At 43.9% G+C, this 12,143-nt stretch overlaps 1 protein-coding gene across 1 annotated transcript in view; it reads right to left on the reverse strand.

Moving 5' to 3' along the window:
• Positions 1–12,143, reverse strand: part of LOC149770731 (uncharacterized) — a 49,269-nt gene that overhangs the window by 3,966 nt on the left and 33,160 nt on the right. The gene's annotated exons all lie outside the window — the stretch shown is intronic.

A 12,143-nucleotide genomic window follows, 5' to 3' on the forward strand; every position in this document is an offset into this window, starting at 1 on the left:
CTCTCGCGTGAATCCCGCTAAAAATGATTCACTACAAAGACTTCTAAACAACTACTGTTGTAAACCGGAATGTCCAACGTGTCTAAACTACAAAAAAATTTACTCTAATGAATACATGACCATAGATCTCACAACTTTCCAACTGCATCTCAGCCTTACAACTTCATGGTTTCTCCTCGTTAACTTTCCGTAACGTACCCCCAGTAATACAGGGACCTATTTTTACTACGCCTCCTTAGGCCAGTCCAATCATGATTTTAAGCCACATATCGCCTGTAACTATACACCGTATTTACCAGCGTAGCAGCGATAAATGGCACCTGCCGACGACGGAACATTCGTTCTATTTCATTCATTTGCATAATTTACCAGTTTCCAGTCATAAATACTGCACCTGTAGCCACACAATCGATTTACACAATTAGTTTTTATAGGGACTACTGAACTACAGGGACACTCATGCGGCTCTGACCTGAATTCACCAAAAGCAAACCATGATACATGAAGTCTCACTAACACTTCACTTCGTAACAATTGATCCTAATAATTCGTTAATTGTTCCGGGACTATCTCCCCAGCACCGACCCAAAACATTAAAAATGCAAATGCGCATACTCCAAATTTGTTTTCATCATCAACACACGCATTTGCCGTTATTTAACATATTACTTTACAAAACTGTGTGAAAAGGGTTATTACATGCTTGTAAGATGGAGACAGTAACCCAAAAATTTAAAATAGACCGATGCTGGTTTTAGTTCCCATAAGTTCAAAATCATATCTAACTGCGAATAATTTTCATATATCTACATGAGTCCATGTACATGATTGTTGTTTTTCAAACATGATGTTTACCTGTCCTATAGTGGTCGTATGGCTGCGGGTACTTGAATGACCATATATATATATATATATATATATATATATATATATATATATATATATATATATATATATATATATATATATATATATATATATATATATATATATAGAGAGAGAGAGAGAGAGAGAGAGAGAGAGAGAGAGAGAGTTGTTGTTGTTGTTGTTGTTGTTACTAACAAGCTCCTGAGTAGTTATGTGGGATAGGATAGCGACAATGGGAATTAGCATTACAGGACCCCTTGGGAACATATAGCGACAATGGAAATTTAACATGGAGAAAAATCGTGGGAACATATAGCGACAAGGGAAATTTAACATGGAGAAAAATCGTGGGAACATATAGCGACAAGGGAAATTTAACATGGAGAAAAATCGTGGGACTGTTGAGCGACAAGGGGATTTGAACATGGAGAAAAATCGTGGGAACATATAGCGACAAAGGAAATTAACATGGGATTTTTTTTTTAAATTTTAAAAAAATTTTTTAAAAAAGGGGTAGGCAATTCAAAGACTATCTCTTTTCGAGAAATATGGCTGGCCCTGAAAAGGGCCTTTGGTTTATGTTAATATGCCCTTAACATAAAGGGCATTTGCGACATCTTCTTGTCCTCAAACTTCGTCTTACAGCAGGGCCATACATCAGAGTCCTCTTGAGGCAACCTTGTCTCTCTATATAGACTCTTCTTATCCACAGGCTGCTGCTGGTCCTGTGGACAACGGTCCACTTGGATCGGACATACATGAGTATGTCCGTCCTGAACATCATTGTTGACACAAGGGTTGAAGATTCAACGTCGGTCCACATGTTGAGGCTCCTACAATAGGTGAATCAATGCACTGAACTGCGCTTATTTATAGGGACAGGTAGGATTGAAACGGATTGAATTCATTCACCAATCCGAACACGCGTTACAGAATTCAGTCAGCCCGCATCCAATCCGAAGAGAGCAGTCTGTGACGTCACGTAGTCAATATAGATCTGTTAGCGCTTGTGTGCAGTCAATCTATGCGACAGTGATTCAACATGACGGAAACTCAGAAAACGATCCAATGGGGTGCACCAGCAGCGGAGACCGCCCAAGGGAACCCGGACTTACTTTCAGAAGAGGTGAATTGGGATTTTGTCGATTTTCTCTCCTCGCAAGAATTTGTTCCGGAACCTTCGTTACCTTCTTCATTACCGCAAGTGGAGAATTTTAGACAGAGACAGAAAGAAGAATTGGAGAAATTTATGCAACGACAAAAGGAAGCGGAACAGGCTTTTCTCTTACAGCAACAGCAACAAGAAGAAGAGGTAAGAAAAAAACAACAGCAAGAAGAAGTAGCAGCAAAGAAACAAGAGGGTGAAAATCAAACGGTCACGGTACTGTTGGATATTTTAGCGGAGTTAAGAAGTCTGAAACAAATGTATCAGACTTCTTTATCACGACCGAAGAGAATACGACCTTCCCGAGCTAAACACGTCAACCCTGTGACTAAGCCTACCGTACCACCCTTAGTGATTTCAACCCAATCATTATCATCATCATCAACATTACGCAGTCCAGAAGTAGGCCTTGGCCGTGGCAAAGGCATAAGACAGTTAAAGTTGATTGCTTAAACTCACCCCTACATCGTAAAAAAGGCCCTTTTCAGGGCCACCCACATATCTCGAAAAGAAATACAATTTCAATTTGCCAATAACTCAAAAAAAAATAACCCACCCATTTTACCCTTATAGTACGTGTCTGTGTATGAGTGCGTGAGTGTAGCTTCTTATTTTAAAATCATAACTCAAAGACTCTTACCTTATATCATTCATTTATTCTTTTCTCCATTTTTTACAATCCAATTCACAATTCACAACACAACACTTTAATAAAAAGTTCATTGACTTCTTCTTTCTCCTTGTTTAGTCTCTCTGTTTTTTGAATTTCTTCACCGTCACACTCTTTTCCTCTTCTTCCTCCTCACTTTCTTCCCTTCTTCTTTTCTTCTCCTGTTTCTTTTTCTTCACCTGTCTGCTTTCTTCCTCTGAAGAATCCCTCTCTTCTTCTGAAGAATCCTTCTTTTCTTCTGACTCCTCTTGTTTCTTTTTTGGGCAATCTGGAGACCAATGTCCTTTTTCTTTACAATAATAACAGGTATCTTGACTTTTGTCTTTTTTAGCTCCTGTTTTTTGACGGTCTGGACACTCTGAAGACCAATGCCCTTTCTTCTGACAGATATAGCAAGTATCTTGACTTTTATCTCGAAAGGAAGGAGAGTAGTCCGTAGGCTGGTCTGAAGAGAATTTTCTAATGACCCCTCGCAAAGCTCTGACGAAACGTTCCATCTGGTTAGTCTCTTCCATCGTTGTGCTCGGCTTGAGAGTGAAATGAATAGTGAAAGGACAAGACACACACCCTTTTATATACGCTGGTCTGCTATGACTATAAAGTAGCTCATGGTGTTTCAACTTGAGTCATTTGACTTTTTGCTTTCAAGATGAAACGATCCCATTCATTCGAGAAGAAAGAAGAAAAAGAAAGTAAGAGGCAGAAACGTGATCTATCGCCTCGTACCAGGGCTGAAATCTTGGCACAAATTCATGCCAGTGATTTTGAAGAGGACATGAGTGAACCAGAATCAGAACCCTCTAAACCAAGTTCACCACCCTTAGTCAACCCTGAAAAATACTATTCCATTCGAGAGACGGAAAAGCGCTCCTCTAGAAAATTTAGAACCACGGCTTACAAATACACGGTGAAGTTTAAAGATTTCAAGTCCGAAGTACCGTTAGAGAAAGCAGAAGGGTTCATCACCGGAGTGTGGGATTCTCTGCTCACTGCACTCAAGCGACAATGTCAACCCAAAGAAGACGATCGCTTGAGACTTTCCATACAACACGACGGTTTGAAATCCCCTGTTTGGATCGAGTTTAGCACCCCTGCAGAATTGACCGCTTCCAAAGTCATGGACAAGATTCAACACGTGCAACAATCTAATGACCAGTTTGACATCACCGATGGAAAAGCCACATTGGACATGACCCACGTCTCTCCTCCTCAAGGAACCGGACGCAAAAAGATGTTATTGGTGAATGACCTTCGCAGCATTAAGCGTAGCCTTGTCCAAATTCACAATCCTCATGACCAGATGTGTTTAGCCCGTGCCATCGTGGTGGGACGAACCTATGTCAACAAGAACGACACGGTAGAATGGAAAAGAACCTGGAAAACTATTCAACGATCCGATCGAGCCAAACAACGAAGTGAAGCAGAACTCCTGTTACGACAAGCTGGCATGTCCAAAGACACACCCTGTGGCATACCTGAGATGCAAAAATTGCAAGATGCCCTAGCTCCACGATACACCTTGAAAGTGCACCCTCAAGAAGTGCGCGGGTCTTTGTTGTTTCGAGGGCAAGATTTTAAGGACGGAAAATACATTCACGTTTATCATCACGATGACCATTTCGATACCATTACCAGTATCACTGGATTCCTAGGATACGGTTATTATTGTGAGAAATGTGATTATGGTTATAACAATCGAGAGCAACACAAGCATTGTGGATCGAAATGCCCAGGATGTTTGGCCTCTCCACCCTGTCTGAGCGAAGAACCAGTGCCTTGTTCAACTTGTCTGCGCACGTTTGTCAGCCCTACCTGTTACCAACAACATTTGAAAACACGAGGTTCACAGAAGAAATGTGCTTGTCAACTCCTGAGATTGTGCTCTACGTGTGGACAAGGCATACTTACCAACAATGCCAAGGCACACGTATGTCGAGGAAAGAAAAAATGTCACATTTGTCACCACATCGTGGACTTGGAACACCAATGTTACGTGCAAAAATACCAACCCCCACCAGAGAAAGAGGACGGTCACAAGAAGAAAGGCAATTTCATCTTTTTCGATTTCGAATGCATGCAAGAGACTGGCATTCACATCCCTAATTTCTGCGTGACTCATCGAGCGTGCGAGAAGTGTATTCAAGAACCTATCTTCAGTCATTGCCCTCACTGCAGCAAAATTCCTGGAGGGCGTGAAAAAATCTTTCGAGGACCGAACACGTTAGCCGATTTTGCCCAATGGGTCTTAGACCCCGTCGACAAGACATGGAGCCAAGAGGACATCGAACGTTACCGAGATTGTCATCGTCATGCCACAGTGATGGCTCACAATTTCTCCGGATACGATGGACAGTTTCTTTTGAGGTACTATACGGAACATGGCACCGAACGTCCTAAAGTCACTTTGAACGGAGCCAAAATCATTTTCATGCAAGTGGGACAAGTGCAGTTTAAAGATTCGATGAGCTATTTGGCCATGCCTTTGAGCCGAATGCCTAAAACGTTTGGAATGACAGAAATGGCTAAAGGGTACTTTCCACACTTTTTCAATACGGAAGCCAATCAACACGCCGTTCTACCCCATTTACCTGAGGCTCACTATTACGACCCCGACAACATGCGTACCGAACAACGAGAAGCTTTCTACGCTTGGTACCAGGCTCACGCCTCGGACCCTTTCGACTTTCAGGAAGAAATGCTAAAGTATTGTCGTTCCGACGTGGACATTTTACGGCGTTGCTGTGGAAAATTTCGAGAACTGTTCATGGAACACGGAGGGGTGGATCCTTTGAAAGAAGCTTGCACCATTGCCAAAGCGTGTTCCCTAGTGTATCGACAACGATTCATGCCTGAAAACACCGTGGCTGTCATCAGCCCTCAAACGACCCACTTTGTCAAACGTCAATACTCGGTCAAAGCCCTACGTTGGTTACATTACTTGTGCGACAAGGAAGACAAGTGGATTCAGCATGCCCGCAACGGAGGGGGCGAAAAGACCATCGGAACGTATTCGGTCGATGGCTGGGACTTAGAAAACCCCAAGATCGTGTACGAGTTTAACGGTTGCTTATTTCACGGATGTCCCGTCTGCTACCCTGACCGTGGCACTAAAAATCAGTTTTTGCAACGAACCATGGAAGACTTGTACCAGGACACTTGTCAGCGACGCCTAAAGTTAGAACAGCAAGGATACCAAGTGGTGGAAATGTGGGAACACGAGTACGATCACCGTATGAAAACCGATCCCGAGTTTAAACGCCTCGTGGAAAGTTACAAGCTGATGGACTCGCTGAACCCGAGGGATAGTTTGTACGGAGGAAGGACCAATGCCACCTGTTTGCTGTACCAAGCCGACGAAGAGAAAGGAGAAGAAATCAAATACTTGGACGTGTGTTCGCTGTATCCCTACGTGTGCAAATATTGTCGCTTTCCTGTAGGGCACCCGCAATTGTTGACGGAACACATCGACCTGGTCAACATTCGACAATACGAAGGCTTGATCAAGTGTAAAGTTTTGCCTCCCACGAACCTATACCATCCCGTCTTACCTCACCATTGTCAAGGCAAACTGATGTTTCCCTTGTGCCGTACTTGTGCCGAAACGTGCAACCAAGACCAGCCTTGTCATCACAGCCAGGAAGAACGGGCCTTGACGGGAACCTGGGTCAGCGTAGAATTGTTCAAAGCTTTGGACATGGGATACCAACTGTTAGAAGTGTACGAAATTTGCCACTTTCCCAAGACACAACAATACCACAAGGGTGACCCCACTCAGAAAGGCATTTTCGCAGACTACGTGGATGCCTTTTTGAAACTGAAGCAAGAAGCCAGCGGCTATCCTTCCTGGTGTCACACTCCCGAAGACCAAATACAATTCAAAGAGAAATACTACGAACAAGAAGGCATCACTTTAGACCACATCGAGAAAAACGAAGGCAGGCGATCGTTTGCCAAAGTGATGTTAAATTGCTTGTGGGGTAAAATGGCACAACGCCCGTGTTTACCCAAGACGGAATATTTGACAGAACCTTCCCGCTACTTTCAGATGATTCACGACAAAACCAAATACATGAAACACGTGGACGTCGTTCGAGAGGATTTGATCTTGGTCAATTACGAAGAAGATCTGGACTTTGTACAAGACGACCCTTTTGGAAATGTCATCATTGCGGCTTACGTGACAGCCCATGCTCGCTTAAAATTGTACGAAGCTTTAGAACTGTTAGAAGAACGCGTCCTGTACTTTGACACGGACAGTTGCATTTACATCCATCACCCGATTCAACAGCACCCTGACATCGAAGGAGACCGTTTAGGAGCCTGGACAGACGAGCATCCCGACGACAAGATTCTAAGTTTCGTCAGTGGCGGTCCCAAAAATTACGGCTACGAATACCGGGACAAACAAGGAGAAGTGCACACGACGTGCAAAGTGAAAGGACTGACTCTGAATTATCGTACCAGTCGAGTGGTCAACTTTGGGGTATTGAAAGAAGCCTTGCAATCGGGAGAGGATGGAAACTTTAAAGTGACCACCTATCAACCGAACAAGATTGTACGTTTACCCACTCACCACATCGTCAGTCGACCTTTGGAAAAAGTTTATCAAATCGTGTACCAGAAGCGAGTTCGACTTCCCAATCATTTCACCTTACCGTACGGTCACGTCGGTATTGGTCTGTATATAAAAAGGAACCCTAGGCAAGATCGATAGTTCATTGTGACTACCAAGACCGAGCAAACAAGATGAATACTTTGAAAGAGACATCGTTCCAGTTTGGGGATTGTAAAAAAGTTGTATCTTCCTCTAGTGTGACTAATACTGGATGGATAAGACCCAGGCATTGCGACGGAAAATGTCCGGAAGGAGACTGCGATTGTCCATGTGGTTACCATTGTAATTGCGTAACGGAGTTTGCAGACGAGTGCGATTGTGAGCCTTGCGATGGATACGATGCTGTACGTTGTGACCTGAGCGATGCCGTAAAGCATCATGGGAACTTTAGTACCCCTACCCCTGTCATGGAAAGTGATGCTGTGCGTGTCAAACCTGTCGGATGCGAAAGTGATGCCGCTCGTCCTCTTGGACATTTTACTGGGTTTCGTTTTAAAGGGGAATGTTCACCTTCACGTCTACCCCCCTACGGATGTCATCCAGCCTTGAGCAAACTCCTACCCATGTCACTCAACCCTCATCGAAACGAACCTGTGAAAAACGAATATTCGTTTCCTGTGCGTTTGTCGGAATACTGCGACTTTGAAAATCGTCTTCAATCGTTCAAAGGAAAATGGCCTAAGTATCTGGGAGGACCGACCCCCGAAGAATTAGCCAGAGCCGGATTTTTCTACTTGGGCGAAGGAGATAAAGTCAGGTGCTTCAGTTGCGATGTGACACTTCACCACTGGGAACCGCAAGATTCGGCCTACGTAGAACATGCTCGATGGTCACCGAATTGTCATTACTTACCCTTAGTGGGACCGAGACATTGAAGTAACTTCTTACCATAATCATCTGTTCATGGATACTTTACAAGAGAACATTCGTGCTTTGCCTGTGGAGTTGAGAGAACGCATTTACCGAGAGCTGGTCAAAATACAAGTGAAACGTAAAGAACAATTGCATCCGTAACGTCACCGGTGTTTGAACCACTGGTACCTGAAGGCTATACAAGGACTGATTCAATTGAAAGTGTTCCATCGGACAGACATTGATGAACGACCTCCTGGTTATAAAAAGGATTGGTTTGGTATGGACGATTGTAGTTACTACATTGTAAACGTACTGCATCGAATTCCAGAGGAAGAGTTAACGAATTACCAACATCTTGAACACAATGTCAACTTAGTGAAAGAGGAAACTTCTGAACGAATTGTCATGTGTAGATTAGTGACTCAACGATTTAAATTCGACACTGAAGTGAAACCATGTTTGTGCAAAGAGTACATTTCTTGTGTCAGACCAAAGAGGATTTAGTATGACCTATTCATGGATACTTTGCTAGAGAACATTCGTGCTTTGCCTGTGGAGTTGAGAGAACGCATTTACCGAGAGCTGGTGAAAATACAAGTGAAACGTAAAGAACAATTGCATCCGTTACGTCACCAGATCTTTAACCACTGGTACCTGAATGGTATAAGAGAACTGATTCGTCAGAAATTCTTTCAGTGGTCAGACCTTGTTCAACACTTTGAGTTAGTGAATGATCGAAATGTTCATGATTTTGGTTACTTCGAGATTCACCTACAGCAATACATTGAGGAAGACAAGTTAAAGGATTATCAACATATTTTACGTGGAATCCACTTAGAGGAAGAGGAAACTTCTAAACGAACTCTGAAGTTTCGGTTACAGTATGCAAGATTTAGATTCCCTACTGGAGAACGAAGATCTCTGGCTAGAAAGTACGTGTATTGTTTCCGAAACAAAGAGACTATAAAAACAGGCTGCCATGCCACGACTTATGTCACATGTTATCCAACAGATTCCGTGGAAGGAACTCAATGACCATATTCAAACCGTGGATCATTACCATCGATTATTACAAGAACTGTATCCATTCAATTTGGGACGACAAGTGGTGTGTGTCTTAGTGACTTGTTTTTTGGGATTTCGTTTACCAGCCGATTCTTTGTGGACTCTTTACGATCAGTACTTACCACCTCCATGGCCTTAAATGGTCACGAAAAACTCCTTTTGCTCAAAGCCTTGCGGTTTCATCTGGATACTTCTCGACCTCTACGGGAAAAAAAGATTCGTCAACTTTTAGCTACCCAAGACGTGTATGACGATGTGTGTGTAGCTTGTGACTTACATCCCCATTGGACAGATGTCCGTGCCTGGAAAGAATGGGATTTTGAGGCTTGGACCCAAGAAGTGGCCCAGTATGCACGAGAGTTGTTCAAGGAAAAAAGTTACTTTTCAACCCGTGTTAGTGACGGTGCCAGAAGAACCCGTCACCCAGGACAGGACTGTCGTGGACAGACCTGAAAGACCCTTTCGGGAGGACACTTGTGTGACCTTACCCCCTGTTGAACTGGTTAGAACATTACCCAAAAGATGTGATTGTTGTACAGACACTTGTGTTTATTCCACGTTCATCGTTATCATGTGCCTTTTATCCTTGTACTTAAGCCTTTGGCTTTTATGTATTTTTGTCTTTCGTATTCATGTTTGATAAAAAAACATTCAATAAACGTGTTCTGAAAAAGTATATAAACTCTTGTCTTGTTTGTTTTCGTGTCACAAGTGACATTTCTCACACCATGGCTACCTCTGCTGTCTCTGCTCCCTCTTCCTCTACTGTCAAAGTCATCGACGAACACTTAGATCGTGCCAGTTGGGAGGCTTTGTATCTTCGCCATCCCTTTAACATGCTCATTGCTGGACCTAGCGGTTCAGGCAAAACCGAATTCGTCAAACGTTTGATCGAACATAAACATCATTTGATCGATCGGCCCCCTCAACGGATCGTGTGGTGTTACAAAGAGTGGCAATCGGCGTACAGCCTCTTGCGAGAAAGTCAAGGCGATTCCATCGTGTTTGTGGAAGGCATTCCTAAAGAAGACGACGGCATCGTCTCTGACTCCCGTCAAACCCATTTGGTCATTTTCGACGACATGTTAGGAGAAGACGAAGAAGAAATTAAATTGTGGTTCACGCGCAAAGGGCATCACCGTAATGCCAGTGTCGTTTACATCACCCAAAATTTGTTTCAACAAAGTAAAGCCCATCGCACCATCAGTCTCAATGCGCATTACGTGGTCTTGTTTAAAAGCCCTCGAGATAAATCGCAAGTGCAAGTCTTAGCCAAACAGTTAGGAACGCCTTGGCTGACTCAGGCGTACGACGATGCCACTCAAACGCCACACGCCTATTTACTCGTCGATTTGAAACCTACGACCCCCGAGGATTTGCGATTTCGTACCCACTTGTTTCACCACTGGTGCCAAGACGGAGGGCTTGTCCTGTACACGTCTCCGTCCTCGACTTCATTTCACTCCCCATAAAAAATCTATAAAAACCTCAGACCCTTTTTCGTCTGTCTCACACAGTGTGAACATGACGTCCCTTCAGTCGCATCTTCCCGTCAAATTGATTCGTGCCTTGTATGGCATCAGTCGAGAAAAAAATCCACAAACACGAGCCCGTGTCTTAGAAGCTAGTCTCAAAGAAGTCTTACGATGGTTCACGGTGACGGCACGTCAATTACTCCAAGGAATCATTCAGATTCCTCATCAAACCAAACGCTTTTTCGATCGAAACAAAGTCGCTTTGGTCCAACTGGCCGATCCCCGCATCGACACTCAAACCAAAAAACAAATCATTTTGAAACCTGGAGGGAGCGGTACTCTAGGAGGGGTCATCATTCGCTCACTCTTAAGATGGGATCCTAATGCCCCCAAAGTTATCCCCAAGACAAAAGTCCAACGAAGCCCCAAGAAGAAAAAGAAAAAGACCAGGTCCCCAAGAAGAATAACTTCTCCAGTGGCAGGACCCTCCTCTTACCAGACACCACCCCGGAAAAAGAAAAGAAGCCCCCAGGAAAAGAAACAGAGAAAAAGTCCCCAGAAAAAGAAAAGTCCACAGAAGAAAACTAGTCGCAAGAGAGGCACTTCGGCCAGGACGCAACCTTACACTCGCAAACCACGACCTGCCACGGTAGTGACTGCGTCTCCGGCATCCTCACGTTCATCCACTTCTCCGTTGATGACACCCAGAACTGAAGAGTACTTGGAGACGTTGATCACACCAAGAACATCTCCGTTGATGACCCCCAAAAGAACTTCCCCAGTGGCAGGACCCTCCAATTTAGTGGCAGTGGCTGCTGCTCACAAAGTACCTTCTCCCAAAATCAAAGTCCAAGAAAGATCGGGCATGTTACAAAGTTTACTGGATTTGTCCAAGCAAGAACTGGCTCGATTTAGTCCGTTGCGTACCCCTGCACGACGTGTCATGCCTGTCCTCAAACTGATAAAACGTAAAGACAATCAGTGGCGACGCGTTCCAGTATAAAAAGAGCCTGTGACCAAGTCGGGGTATCAGTGAACTTGTAAAAAAGATGTCACCTCCAAGAAGCCACAAAAGAAAGAGACAAAGGCAGACGCGTCATCCGACAAAGCGCTTAGCCAAGCATCGACATTACCCTAAGAAAAGACACAGTCGTTGCAAGAAAAAGAGGCGTCAACAAAGGGGAGGATTCCTTGGCGATTTTGGGAAAAACATTGTCACCTTTATGACAAAGCGATAGTCCCAAAAAAAAGATAAAAGGGTGTGCGTTAAGTCATCGACGTTAGTGTCTGTTCGGTGAATGTCCCGGAACCCACAAGCAAAAAATGTCACCCTCCAGAAAACCCCAAGGAAAGAAAAGGAAAGGACTGCCACCACGTTTAGCTAAACATGGGGACCTGTTATCTGTCCTGTCCAAAGCTTCTTCACCCCTA

Source organism: Sinohyriopsis cumingii, unplaced genomic scaffold (assembly GCF_028554795.1).
Source record: "Sinohyriopsis cumingii isolate HCF-2022 unplaced genomic scaffold, ASM2855479v2 utg002441l, whole genome shotgun sequence".
Classification (NCBI taxonomy): Eukaryota; Metazoa; Mollusca; class Bivalvia; order Unionida; family Unionidae; genus Sinohyriopsis; species Sinohyriopsis cumingii.